This window comes from Garra rufa, chromosome 25 (assembly GCF_049309525.1).
Source record: "Garra rufa chromosome 25, GarRuf1.0, whole genome shotgun sequence".
Lineage (NCBI taxonomy): Eukaryota > Metazoa > Chordata > Actinopteri > Cypriniformes > Cyprinidae > Garra > Garra rufa.
In genome coordinates, this window is record NC_133385.1 from 614,931 (window position 1) to 629,804 (window position 14,874).

Genomic DNA, 14,874 nt, shown 5'->3' on the forward strand with positions numbered 1-14,874 from the left:
AGAAAATATGCTTACAAAATCAGTAACACTTTTTTCTCTCTCTCTTGGCCACAACTAAATGGCAGTTTATTGACTTTCCAACTGACCGTCAAACCATGCTGCAAAACAAGAAAATTTTATGAAGATTATGGGGAGTTCTTGGAGCTGTTCACATCACTGCTCCAACTTTAAATGAGGAGACATGGATTTCAAAGCATCAATAATAATCTGTGATAATTTTCCACAATGCAAAGCATTTTTTTTTAAATACACTGAAATATTAAATAGTGTCCTAATTAAATGATTGTATTGTAGTTCCATCAAATAATTGGTGTTGTGCTGCTGTGACTCACATGAGCAGCTCACTATTGGCTGATTCAGAGGTCAAGGGTGGCCATTTTGTGTTTCAATCATTGTAGTCCTTAATTTACAACATTTAAGTCAGAACTTAAGAATCAGTCTCAAACTTTACTGAAAGTTGATTTTAGATTCTTTATAAAAGTCTCCTACTCTTAAAAAAGTCCTACTTCGTACCAAGAATTTTTTGACACTTAAGTCAAAGTTTAAGACTACTCTTAAGAGCATTTTTTAGAAGTTTTATACATACGGCCCCAGATTTCTCCATGATTTGATACAAATACAGGCCTATTTAATAAAACTAGTAATAGGCATATTTCCAGTACGTTTTGTTATTAAAGAAACCTGCATTTGCATCAGTTCATGTCGGTGTGATACACAGATGTGCATATCAGCAACTCACTCTGAATCCTCAACTAACGTAAAGTGCTTTAAACATATGTTTATAAAATGTTGTACTTTTGTAAAATAAAGTTCTTGGCTATAATCCATTCAGAGTCTTTGTTTCTCGTGACGCTAAGAGGAGCAGCAGTGTTTTATCGGCACAATTCCGTCTGGTCTACAATCGAAACAGAATTAATACAGGAAATAACATAAAATCAAAACATCTTGAAAGTGTTTTCACAGTGGATTAGGTTTGATTACTGCAGCTCTTAAACACATCAATGCAGGAAGAAGAGACACAGATCCTAGAGCTTCTGCTGTCACGTAAATCAAGGGAGGTCTGGGTCCAAATGCAGGTTAGTAGTGGTTTTAATAATAAAACAAACAAAGCCAACACGGCAAACTAAGAACTAAAACACAAAATAAACAAGATCTAGAACATAAACTAAAGTCAGGGATTTCAGGAACCGAAAAAAAACAAACATGACACGAGACAATGCACACATGAATGCAGAGTGAGTGGAGATGATACTTATAGTCCTGATGGTGAACAGATGTGGGTGATTAGTGCTGATGACAAGGACAAGTGAACAATCAAGGAAGTGCAGTGCCAGACAGCGACCTCAGGTGGCTGAGGGAAAAACCCCAGCCCCGATCATGACATCTGCTTTCATGTTCTCTTATGATCCATTCTAGGATTCTTGCCTCCTCGAACCTCAACTCCTCCTACATACAAACAAACAAACAAATAAATAGGGAATGATTAGGGTCATAGAAACACACTCCGGAAGCATCAGTCTCTGGTTTAGCAGGATTATCATTTACTGAAAGTGTTGCTTTCTTGCCTTTTTTCTGTTAGAAGAATAAAAAATGTTTGAGATGCAGTGATCAGTAATATTTTGTCACTACATTCCCTACCGTTGTTCTGAACAAAGCAAAACCGTTCTTGAGTGCTGAAGTACGGTGCCCGCCAGGGGACACCTTCGGTTCACTTATGTTTGTCGTGGCCACGACATATAAACTCGTGGGAACATGATATTATGTTGTGGCCACGAGATATTAATTCGTGGGAACATCATATTAACTCGTGGGAACATGATATTATGTTGTGGCCACGAGATCATTTTGTCGAGGTAACGACATCCTTATGTCGTGGCCACAAGATGCGATGATGAGGGAACGAGATCCATTTCTCGTGGCCACGACTTCTTATGTTGAGGAAACAACATGCATTTCTCGTGGGCACGAGTTTTAATGCATAAACAAACCTGCGTGACCATAGTAACCCAGGATTAACCTATCAGAGATAGGTTTATTAATATTTTATTTTTAATTAAGAAATTATTATATTGTTACAGAAATTAATACAATATTAAATTATTATATTAACAATGGGCGATGCTGTATATGCGAATGCTGATGCTGTCTGTGCGCGATGTAGACAGTAGATTCAAAAGTTTATCATGAATAAATATTACATAAAGTACATCAAATAAAATAGCCCTACAGGAAACATTTTATCCCACAGTCTTGTCCATTAACTGATCCTCCTCTTTCCGTAATATTTTTATTATTCGTTTATATTCGTTATTTCCCCCTTCATTTCGATCTCCTTAACGTTCTGAATGTAGGTTCTATGACTGGGATTTTTACAGTTCAAAGGCTGAATTTAACATATATTGTATTTTATTTAGTCTAATTAATAGACAAATATAGTGTTTCAGTGAAGAGTGAATTATTCACGTAGTTTCATTTGGAAATCATTTATCGTCACACCGTAAAGGCCTATTTTATTTTATTTTTATTTTTAATAATTTCTATTATTATTAATTATTATAATTAGCCCATTATTGTAGGCCTATATATTTATCTATTTTCGTTTATATTCGTTTTCCCCCTTCATTTTCATCTCTTTACTTAACGTATATGGAAATGATAGGCTACTGTAAATGCTTGACATGACTGATTTTGACTGGAATGTAGTTTAAAGGTTGAATTGAACATATTTTTATTTTGTTTCGTCTAAGATACTAGACTATATTATACTATACTGTTCACTGACGAATGAATCATTCACGTAGTGAAACGAATATAAATGAAAATAAAAATATATACAATAATAATAATAATTATAATAATGATGACGATAATAATAATACAAATACGGAAAAAAGACGATCAGTTAATAGAAATGTCATGTAGGCCTATTTTACGGTGTGACGATAAATGATTTCCAGATGAAACTATGTGAATAATTTACTCACACTGAAACACTATATTTGTCTTTTAATTAGACTAAATAAAATATATTTGTCTATTAATTAGACTAAATAAAATACAATATATGTTCAATTCAGCCTTTGAACTGCATTCCAGTAAAAATCCCAGGTATAGAACCTACATTCAGAACGTATAAGTAAAGAGATCGAAATGAAGGGGAAAATAACGAATATAAACTAATAATAGCCTACAAATATTACGGAAAGAGGAGATAATAAGACTGTGGGATGCATACATGTCTACATCGCGCACAGACAGCATCAGCATTCGCATATACAGCATCGCCCATTGTTAATATAATAATTTAATATTGTATTAATTTCTGTAACAATATAATAATTTCTTAATTAAAAATAAAATATTAATAAACCTATCTCTGATAGGCTAATCCTGGGTTACTATGGTCACGCAGGTTTGTTTATGCATTAAAACTCGTGGCCACGAGAAATGCATGTTGTTTCCTCAACATAAGAAGTCGTGGCCACGAGAAATGGATCTCGTTCCCTCATCAACGCATCTTGTGGCCACAACATAAGGATGTCGTTACCTCGACAAAATGATCTCGTGGCCACAACATAATATCACGTTCCCACGAGTTAATATGATGTTCCCACGAATTAATATCTCGTGGCCACAACATAATATCATGTTCCCACGAGTTTATATGTCGTGGCCACGACAAACATAAGTGAACCGAAGGTGTCCCCTGGCGGGCACCGTACTGAAGAGCTATTTGAGTTTCAGTAATGATTAAAAAAATCAGTTTCAGCAAACAAGGCTTTGTTACTTCACACTGTTTCCAACTTTTACTTTCAGAATGAGAAATGCTGATCTGCTGACTCCTGAACGAGTGTCTGATTACTTAAACTGATGATTTACATAGATTTAAAGAACCCAGTTTGCCAAATAAAACACAAAAGCTGTACAAAATAAAAATTAACACATTTTAAAACACTATTTTGTTATTTGTATATTGCATTTAATATATTCCATAAAAATATGTGCAGTTGGTTTGTGGCGTAATTAATATTTATATTTATTTTAATCAGCAGACATCGCCAATGATTCCAAACACTGAATCATTTGGGTTCAATTGATTGAAGGTTTAGGAAAATCTTTGTTTCTCCATCACTTAATGAAGTGTTAGTTAATGAGTTGATCTTAACGAGGTTTAATTAGTGTCGGCAGGTGTTTGAAATCAGTGAGAGACGTTAGAAAAGCTCCATTTGTTTCTGACTGGAAGAGAAAGGAGTCTGAGAGTGTGATGAATGACAAGATGAATGAAAGAAAAGAGTCAGAAAGATGAAGCAATATCAAGGAAAGCTGATCTGTGTTGTAGTTTTAAAGCACCAAATGACAGGAATAAAGAAAATCAACAGTTTTAGTCACTACAAACCAGAGAAGAGAGAAAGTGCTGACAGACTTTACTGAAGGCTAATATTACTCTGATGCTCTCTCATATATCAGTCTCAGTTGCTGATGTTCCTGCGGGTCTTTGGTCTTCTTGGGCAGTAGCTTCACCCACTGAGATCCAGTCTGTGATTGTGGCTCTGAATGAGTCCAGACTACTGTTAGAAACACAAATAATCACAGAGAGATTCTCTCTTTAAAGAATTCAATTCAATTCGACTGTGCTTTATTGGCATGACTATGGAATGGCACAATGTTGCCAAAGCAATAAACAGCGAACAAGTCATACATCATATACAGTATAACACACAAATTCAATGCATAAAAATGAAAACAAAAACAATAGCAAATATAATGTAAATATCTAGAGAGAGCAGTGATAAGGAAAAGGGGGTTCAGCCTTTGTCCCTCATAATATGGCAGGAGGACCCATACTGTGCTGCTGAGTACACTTTCTCTCCCAAAATATTACAGTTTGTCTGTGGCTTGCTTGCTGGAAATCAGGCACAAATTGAGCTATTTGGGTAAAATAAGTGTCTGTTTTTTTTGTTGTTTGTTTTTTGCTGCACTCTTTGCTTTCATTCATTTGAAGCTACACTTTCACACAGAGGAAAAAACAGTCCTTTGAGAATTTATCTTCATTTTTGTCTGAACTCAGCCTTTAATTGTCTTTGATCTGTGTGTTTACTGTATGAATGAATGGATGTGAGTGATTTATTGCAGTGCTGTGATTGAGGACTTTATCAGATCTGCTGGGATGATTGTAGTCACCCATCTCTTCCATGATGGACACACACTTATTTCACTCTTTACTTCACTTATACACACACATACAGAGATATGATCTGATGTAAAATGATTTTATTAAGATCAATAAAAAGGATATAGAGATAAAACATTTAAAATCAGGGTAATGGAGGGGGAAAGGAGGTGTAATAAATTAAGACACAAGGGGAAGGGGGTTAAAACTGTAAAAATGTTAAAATGCATTGATTTAAAAACTCAGGAGGAGAGACCTGGGGAAAGAAAAGAGCAAATTCTTATAAACTGTTTCTTCTGCAGACTTTTTTGATCAGGTACGGCTCTCACCTCCAGTTTCTGCTTCATGAGTGTCAGAAATGCTCCTCATCGGCTGATTCTCTTCATCTCACACCTGAACACAACATTAAAAACACTTATGATGTGAATTTGACAGTACAAGTATTGTCTGGTTTAATGTCACAAGAGCTTTTCACAACTGTCTGTGAGCATCTGTCTGTGTGTGAACTGACCCTTGAATAAATAAATAGCTCCTCTTCTTTCACCTCCATATAAAATGAAAGTGAATCAGAAACTCAAGTGAATCATTTGCACAGCAGCAGATCTGAAAGTGAATCATATCTCAGAACGAGCTGAAACTCTGAACTACAGACAGACTCACGGTTTCTACTTTAGCAAACAAGAGTCTGCTGAATGAGAGAGCTCATAGAAAACAGGGTTGTACGCAGGTTTTATAAATACAGAGGCCCCAAAATGGAAATTGTTTCCTGACCTACATGTGTGCATTTTAAGATGTTTTAAGGCTCAAAAATTGGATAACAATACAGGCTTACAACCAAGTCAGTGGACCGTAGTAGCTAAAATTATCTAAAATTAATCTAAATTAATTAATTATTTCAAGATAACAGATTCTTCTACTTGAGAATGAGACTGCAAATGTTGCAACGCAATGAATGATTCAAGCTACAAACTGGACATCAAGAAGATATAGTTTTTTGGGGGGGGGGGCAGCATTCATGGAATGTTTCGTTAAAACAGACCAATTGTTTTACAAAAAATATATTTATTCAGTAATAGTTTTATGACAAAATATCTACAGTGGTGTGAAAAAGTGTTGGCCCCCTCTCCAGATTATTATTTTTTTTTGCATGTTCATCACACTTTAATGTTTCAGATCAAACAAATTTAAATATGAATTAAAGATAACACAAGTAAACATAAGATGCAGTTTTTAAATGAAGGTTTTTTTATGAAGGGAAAACAAAATCCAAACCCGCATGGCCCTGTGTGAAAAAGTGTTTGTTAAAACATAACTGTGGTTTATCACACCTGAGTTCAGGTTCTCTAGCCACAGTCAGGCCTGATTACTGCCACACCTGTTCACAGTCAAGACATCACTTAAATAGGAGCTGCCTGACGCTACACATCATGTTGAGGTCCAAAGAAATTCAGGAACAAATGAGAAAGAAAGGAATTGAGATCTATCAGTCTGGAAAAGGTTATAAAGCCATTTCTAAAGCTTTGGGACTCCAGCGAACCACAGTGAGAGCCATTATCCACAAATGGAGAAAACATGGAACAGTGGTGAACCTTCCCAGGAGTGGCCAGCCGACCAAAATTTTACAGTTAACTGTGTACCTCTCTCCTTTCTCCCTGCTTTACCACCAAACAAGATTATTATGCAATCAAAAACTGCAGAAAGTCGTTCCAACAGTATCAGTCAGTCTCACCTTTGTGGTGGAACAAGACTCTACTTAGGGCCACAACTGTGCAATGAATCTTTGACTCTGACCCTATAAATCCGTTGCACAATGTGTGCAATAACCGTTTCATGGCTTCTGAAACACATGATGAAGACGACTGTCATTATTTCAGCCCATTAGTTGCCAACATACACTTCAATAAGACACTATAAATACATCACCTCTCTTTTCGCCACAAAAACACTCCAGAGCGCTCAGAGCCTTGTCTATTACACCGAATGTGGGTTTGGTGGCTCCAACCGAGGATTCTTTTGTGAGAGCGATGACCTAAACACAAATCAAACATGCCAGTATTAGAGCTGTAATGAAGAATAACAGTCTGATGTAAGAACGTACTTTGTGTGAGACCAACCTGAGGAAGCAGAGCTTGAATAAACCCCTCAACATCCTCAGCCATCGCTCTCACAACATACAGCAAACTCTGAAGAATGGGCTGACAAACAGCACAAGAGCCCGGTATTATTATTCCAGAACACATTGTGTGTGTAAATACTCTGATTCCTGATGGTTTGTTACAGCTCTTACTGGTTTTGCTGGTAATGCTGCAGTCTTCAATCCATCCAGCAGCATTTGTTTCAGAGCAGAATCATCGGCTGAATCAAATCCTGCTGGATGGACGGCACACAACGCTTCCAGCATCCTGTATGCTTTCCTCTGCAGGTCTGTGTCCTTGCTCTACAATCAAAACATTACATGAAGGACTCACAACAACACAAGACACAACAGGGCTTACAAATGTTAACAGGAAGATTCTCACCTTTACAAACTTTTGAATTAAGCAAAGGGTTTGGGCCCCTAATTGGTCCCCCGCACGAGGAATTAAACAAATAGCCATTTCCATCACTGCAAGTCTACAAAAAAAAAAGTACAAATATATGTAGGAGTCATTGTCCAGATGTGAAGCTCAACGAGCACCTCAAAAATCTTTTGAACAGAACAAAAGAAAGTAAAGTTGTGATGCATTACCGAGAGTTTTTGGAGGTTTGCACGTTGCTGAGCTTTTGAAAAGTGGTCTGTAAGAATCCACACACAATCTGAAATGACATTAAGCTGCATCAATCATAGAGCAATGGCACAATAAACACAAGCACGTGGCTAAAGCCAGATAAGTCTGGCATTGCAGTGATGCAACTGATTTGTGAATCTGACAGATGATAATTACTGTTGGTTCTGTGATGGTGAGGAATTCTTTTAAGCAGTCCAGAATGGCCACCCTCTCAGACGCAGGCTTTGCCTCATACAACTCTCAGAGGACAGAGATGTATTTTTTTGAAATTTTACTCATTTTAGTTTTCTGTTGCTCTGCAGACGACACACATGCAAAAATGCAGGGCCGAAGCTCTGGACGTTGCTTAATGGCCATTCTCAGAGACCTGTCAATATTTTTAAATGAGGACACCAGATCTGTAGGGTAATGGCAAAATCCAGGCAACCCGCTCCAAATCTGAAAAAAAGAAAAGAAAACAAAGACCATGGCCCTCGACACTGGAAAAATAAGTCCATTTGGACGAATCATTCTTGCAAGCATAGATCATCTTCAATCCAAATGAAATCGTAAGCAGCAAAGATTGAGAAAATTGTTTTGCACAGCACACAAACACAAGTTTGTGAAAGCAGTCAGATGTACAGGCTTGCAGTTGGATCTACACCAGCTTCTGTGATTTTTATTCACATTGTCATCAATCTGCCATTCAAAATGTCAAAAACCTGCGTTTATGTCACGTACCTGTGAGGACAGGCTTTCTTGAGTTACCTCCGCCTGAAAATTAAACGGAAACAGAAACTGGAGTGAATCATTTGCACAGCAGCAGATCTGAAAGTGACTCACAGCACAAACTCTGAACTACAGACACTGTTTCTACTTTGGCCAACAAGAGTCTGCTGAATGAAATGACAATAATAATCTTACTGTGTCTTTATTGGGTGAGGAGCCGCTGCTTGATGGCTGTGAACATCACAGATCAGGTGTTAATGGAGAAAGGAATGGAGCTTGAGTGTGAAATGTGTTTCTGACATTAGATTCAGAGATTCAGTGTTTGTGCACCTGAGGGTTGGTCCTCTGGTCTCTCTCTTCTTCTCCAATGATAACAGCCAGGGCTGCCTCCTCTCTGGCCTGTGATCTGCTGGAGGAGGAGCTCATGGGGAGGAATGAGCGTCCACCCAGTCTGAGAGACAGAGACACATGAGAGAGACACGTTATCTTCATGACAACCTCAATTTTTGACAGTTTGTGGAGACAATCCTGCAGTCCCTGCAAGGAGGAAAAATATTAATAATACTAAACAACTGGACAGGGTGGGAATTACAGCTAATAATTACACTAGATCACCCTCTGTGGAATCTGGCAAAGTGACGGACGGCCTTCAGATTTTTCCCTCATTGCTATAAAAAATCCGTCTATGACGGACAATTTCCGGTTAACGCGACCTCTGATAGATATAAGTATTTAAATAATTCACCCTTATAGGCTGTTTGTGTCTGAGCTTATTTATTGATTTATTTATTTATTTTAATGACTTTCTGCACTTGCTATACTTTATACTTTAGTGAGGTAAAAGTACTACAATTTATTATACCAGTGATTTAATAAATCGAAAAGTAATCATCTTGAAAAGTTGAAATGTCAGCTGCAGCCAAAGATTGATCCTCTGCTGCCATCTTCTGGTTATATGGCTCATCTCATTTTTATCTTTAAAAAAAGACGATGTTTTCTGTGAAAACACTTTTTTTTCCCATGTCGTCTTTATGAATAAAAAGTGAATCTTTGAAGTGCATTTTATTCCACAGCTGGAAAATAATAAAGGCTTTAAAATATGACAAGATTTTCAAAATGTGTTCATGATGAAGGCAAGATACTGATGATCAAGAATATGATTAAGATGTCCCTGAAGAGAAGTATCGCTAGCTAGCTAACGTTAGCCTAAACACGTTATGATAGCGTTTAGCTGTCAGCATTTAAATGTACAACTGTGCAAATACTCTCCTTTCAATGATATGTTGTTAAATAATATGAAACTGAATGTTCATGCCGCTATCATCATTTACAATGTTGCAATTATTATTTTTCTCAGTTTCTAAAGAGAACAAAGCAGTAGAGGAGCCTCAAGAGTGTCCACCTATATATAGCACATATAAAATCAGCTTCAGTTTACAAGCTGCTTACTATGTGGAAGTTCTAAAGAATGCTCCGTGCATAAGGTCAATTCACAGAAACCGTGTGTGTGTGTGTGTGTGTGTGTGTGTGTGTGTGTGTGAGAGAGAGAGAGAGAGAGAGAGAGAGAGAGAGAGAGAGAGAGAGAGCACCTCCATGTGTCTGAGGGCCCTGTCTCCTTAATCTCCTCAATTAAATCCTCCCCATGATCTCTAGCATATTCCTGCAGGCCAAAGAAGGTGTCATTATCAAGGCAGTTAAGCAGCCCTGACTGTCTTTTTCCTGGTCTCTGTAGGACAGAAAAAAACTCTGTTAGATCATGTGACACAGAAAATGAAGCAGATGGGAATAAATGTTTGAAACCTTAGGACAAACCTAGCCTTACTTAGTATTTTTGTCTGGTTTCTACTCAAAATATCTAGAGATTCTTAAATCGAGATGCATTCATTAGAAAGCAACATTATGTAAGATATTTTGTCTTGTTTCCTGGATTTTGCTATAAAGGGGTCATCAGATGTCCATTTTCCACAAGTTCATATGATTCTTTAGGGTCTTAATAAAAAAGTCAATAATATACTTTGGTTAAAAATTCTCAATAGTAGTGTAAAAAACACACCTTTACCTTGACAAAATCGGCTCTGCATAATATCAACTCATTTTACTGCATGGTCCCTTTAAATGCAAATGAGCTCTGCTCGCCCCGCCCCTCTCTGCCTGAGACGTGATGTTTACTTTAGCCGCATTTATCAGCAGAATGTACCAACAAGCACATTATTAAAGGGGTCATCGGATACTAAACTCACTTCTTCATTTTGTTTGAAGATTAATGTGTGTTGTAGAGCTGCACGATTTTGAATAAAATGAGAATCACAATTTTTTTGCTTAGAATAAAGATCACGATTCGGGAGAACTTTATTTTAAAGATTTACTCCTGAACATTAGGTTATCAAACAGCAGTAAAATAGAAGTAAAATACGACATAATAAACTTTTTATTGAATTTCTTTATATTTAAAAGCAAAATAATGTAATGTAAAGAAAAAAAATCACCATTAAACATAAAAAAATAAACAAAGGTATTATGTCAGAGTAAAGTGAGTTAAAGATTCTTAGCTAGAAACACCAGTCTATCAACACTTTATGGCTGTCACTGTTTACTCTGTGGGATGCCCAAGTTTACTTCACCATTTTACAAATAAATCCTAATCTAATCATGACAAACCATTTATGGTTGGAAAGGTCTAAGGCTCCTAAAGAGATATTTGACTTTTTTTTGTTACAAATTAAGTAGGAAAATTAATTTATGGCAAGAGTGTACCTCAAAAATCTACTTCATAACAGGAGTTCTGACCTTTTTCACAACAGATTTCCTTGTTGCCTTTTTCCCCCATTACACTTTAGAAATAATAAGAAATGATATATCAGATGAAAACTTAATTTCAAAATTCATCCTTTAAAAGCCATTTTAAAATCAGACATTGCATTAACATGGACAATGTACATAAATCAGTTACAAAATGTTTTTGTCCATGAATTCTAAAGATGTAAGTTTCAATTCTTCATTTTCACGTCTCTGTTCAAAAATGGCAGTAACAGTTAAGGGGTAATGGATCGTCATGCTCATAATGTTTCCATTGCTCTGCTGGTCCATAAATCTGGCACGATCAAAGTACTACTCTTTCAATGTTCAAAGTGCAAATAGAGACCGAATTTTTCAAGCATGATACAGAGCTATCTACACAACTAATTATAGCTCACATACTAATAACAGCCTAGATATTTTATGAAGCCTAATTTGTGCGCAATGGTGAGTCGCTCTCTAAATGCAGGGTGTTAAAATTGGTTTAGTTTTAACGATCGCGCAAAACTCTCTGCGGCGTAGAGCCTGCATTCTACAATACAAGAGATTACTTTAACAAAACCATCTGAAAGTGCGTGGACACAAACGGGATTTTGAAAAGTGTGTCTCCAGTGGAAATGACTCTGTGAGTGGAACTCTGCCGCTGAGTTATCATCTGATGTGAATGAATGCCGCGTTGAACAGTATATGGACACGGAGGTGCCATGAATTGCATCTGACAGACTGTGGGCTGTAGCACGAAATATAGTATATTTCTTCAAAAGCAGATTGTAAAGGTCTTTTAATTGTCCAACATCAAAAATCGTCATATCACACACCCCTGATAGCAATGCAGTTTGTGCAGATCCAGAACAGAGTTTGGTTGAGAGAAATAAACGTCCGGTTCCTAGTTCAGCGGAGCGTAGTGTCAGAGACAGAGTGATTGACGGCTAATATCTCAAATCTTCATTAAATGTAATAAAGTAAAGATGAAGTTTAAATGGTTATGTAATGTTGGAGAGAACGGTGAACCTGTCACTGCATCAGCTCACAGCAGTCTGTGCGGTAGTTAGGCTAGAGAAAGTTTTGTAAAATATAAATAAAATATAATTTGCTGAATCGTTTAAATGCTGGATTAAGATCGTGTGGGGGGTCGAATCGAGATCGCCATCTTTTAACGATTAATTGTGCAGCTCTAGTATACGACGTATACCTGCGTATCATGTAGACTACACCACTGCATAAAACCCCACTGCAAATGTTTTATTGGACCTGTAATACACCAAATGCAATAAAAACAATAAAATACCATTACATATAAAGTGTCTATATAACATGTGGTTTTCAAAATATTGCATATTAATTTGCAGGGCTTGTTTTGTTGCTAATAAGGGATTACACTACTCATCCTTTAATTACACAAATGACTCGTTTAAAATGTCTACAAGTTGATGAAACTATCTGAGATCAGGGAAAAGCTAAGGGTGTTGGTTCAATGATTGGTGGCTGGGGGCCGATCTCAATGAACTCTCATGATTCACTGGTTTACACAGATCTCTCCCATCGACAAACCATTGAAATTACCAAACAAAACGGTTCGAACCAGTTCCGACATAACCAAAACACATTTACTGAAATCAGCTGACTTTGGTAGTTTGATACGTGCTCCGATCCACTGCTTCAAACCAATGGATTCACAAAAGTGTGGAAGTGCTTCAAACGCGTCCATCACTAACAGGTTCACTGCTGCTAATAGACTCTTGCCAAACAAACAGACTATTATGTGTTTATTTCAGAAATATGAGTGAGCTCATAGCATTAGTCAACTCTTTAATAAACACATTTACCCCAGCAGCAGTCAGAACTATGGTTTTAGGCAATAAACGCTGAGTTTGTGTCATTAATATTGAGTATTCGTGTGGAAAAGAGGCTGATCTTCATTCTGCTTTACTTTCATTTGATCAATTATGACAACGTGTGATGGAAACACTAAAATATGAAAAACCACAGGAGTTGAACGGGGTCGATAATGTGACAAATGAACAGTTTCTTCCTTTATCTGACTGGAAAACAAACGATGTGAAGATCAAATGGGAATGATAAACATGAATCTGATCAATCTGCAGGACTAAAGATGTGATGCTCACACTAGCAGAGCAGTCAAGAGCCTCAACGCCAGATTGACTTTACTGATGATCAACAGTTTACAGAAACAGCAGCTGTCCAGAGAAACTTCAGCTCAGAGCTAGATGTGTTACCTGGGGTTGTGCTCCGGCCCATCCTTCATCTCCTCCACAAACTCCACTTCCTTTCCCATTTTTTGGCCGAAGGAAAACAATTGGGAAATGATGTGGGCGTCCATTTTTTTTCTCCCTCCGATTTAGCTCCTAGTTCTTTTATTATTGTTCTCTTGGCGGATGTGTTTCCGTGTGTGTGTGTGTGTGTGTGTGTGTGTGTGTGTGTGTGTGTGTGTGTGTGTGTGTGTGTGTGTGTGTGTGTACCTCCTTGAATGGGAGGGGCCCGTCTCGCCCACCGGCAGGACCCTGCATTCTGTCCCCATCTCGGCGGCGAACGACTTCAGTGCAGGTAACGAATGCCTGTACAAATGCTTTAGCATTTTCGGTCCTCTGTCGTGTCTCCAGTACAGAGAGAGAAACTCTAGATTAGATCATGAGAAAATGAAGCTGATTGCAGTGTTTGTCCTCTTTTTTTTTTTTAGATTTATGGCTATTGATTTCACATTTCAATTTTCAAAATGTTTCTAAAAAAAAAAAAAAGTTTCAATCAAACAAGTTATAGAGGTTTAAGTTTATGAGCAATTAAATATTTTTTTACAACTATTAACAATAACCTGCCAAAAGCAGACAAAACTTCTAAATGATCTAAGCTAACGGAGTGTGTTAAAAATGTAAAAGATTGGATGACCAAAATATTTCTTCTTTTAAAACTGGATAAGAAAGAGATGTTACACATTGGACCAAACAACAATATGCAGAATCTCTAGAAGGATTTACTGTTATTTCCAGTCAGAAACTTGGTCTCATGTTACAAAAACAGCATTCTTCCACCTTAGAAACATTGCTGAGCTACGGATCATGTTCCCTGTTTCTGATGCAGAAAAGTTAGTTGATGCATTGATGAGCTCTAGACTGGACTATTGTAATGCACTACTAGCTGGCTGTCCTTCATCTTCAACAAACAAGCTCCAGTTAGTCCAAAATGCAGTCATATGACTATATGATCACATTTCCCCAATTTCTCTGCACTGGCTGCATGTTAAGCTCCATATCAGTTACAAAATATTGCTACTTTCTTGTAGGCCCTTTACTGTTTCCTTCAGTGTTAAAAAAATTAATAAAATTCCTTGCCAGTCACCTTTAGCGTTTTTGCTGGGTTTTTTTCTTTCTTGGAAAAAAAAATATTTTGGCTTTAAGCATGTATTTTTAATAAATA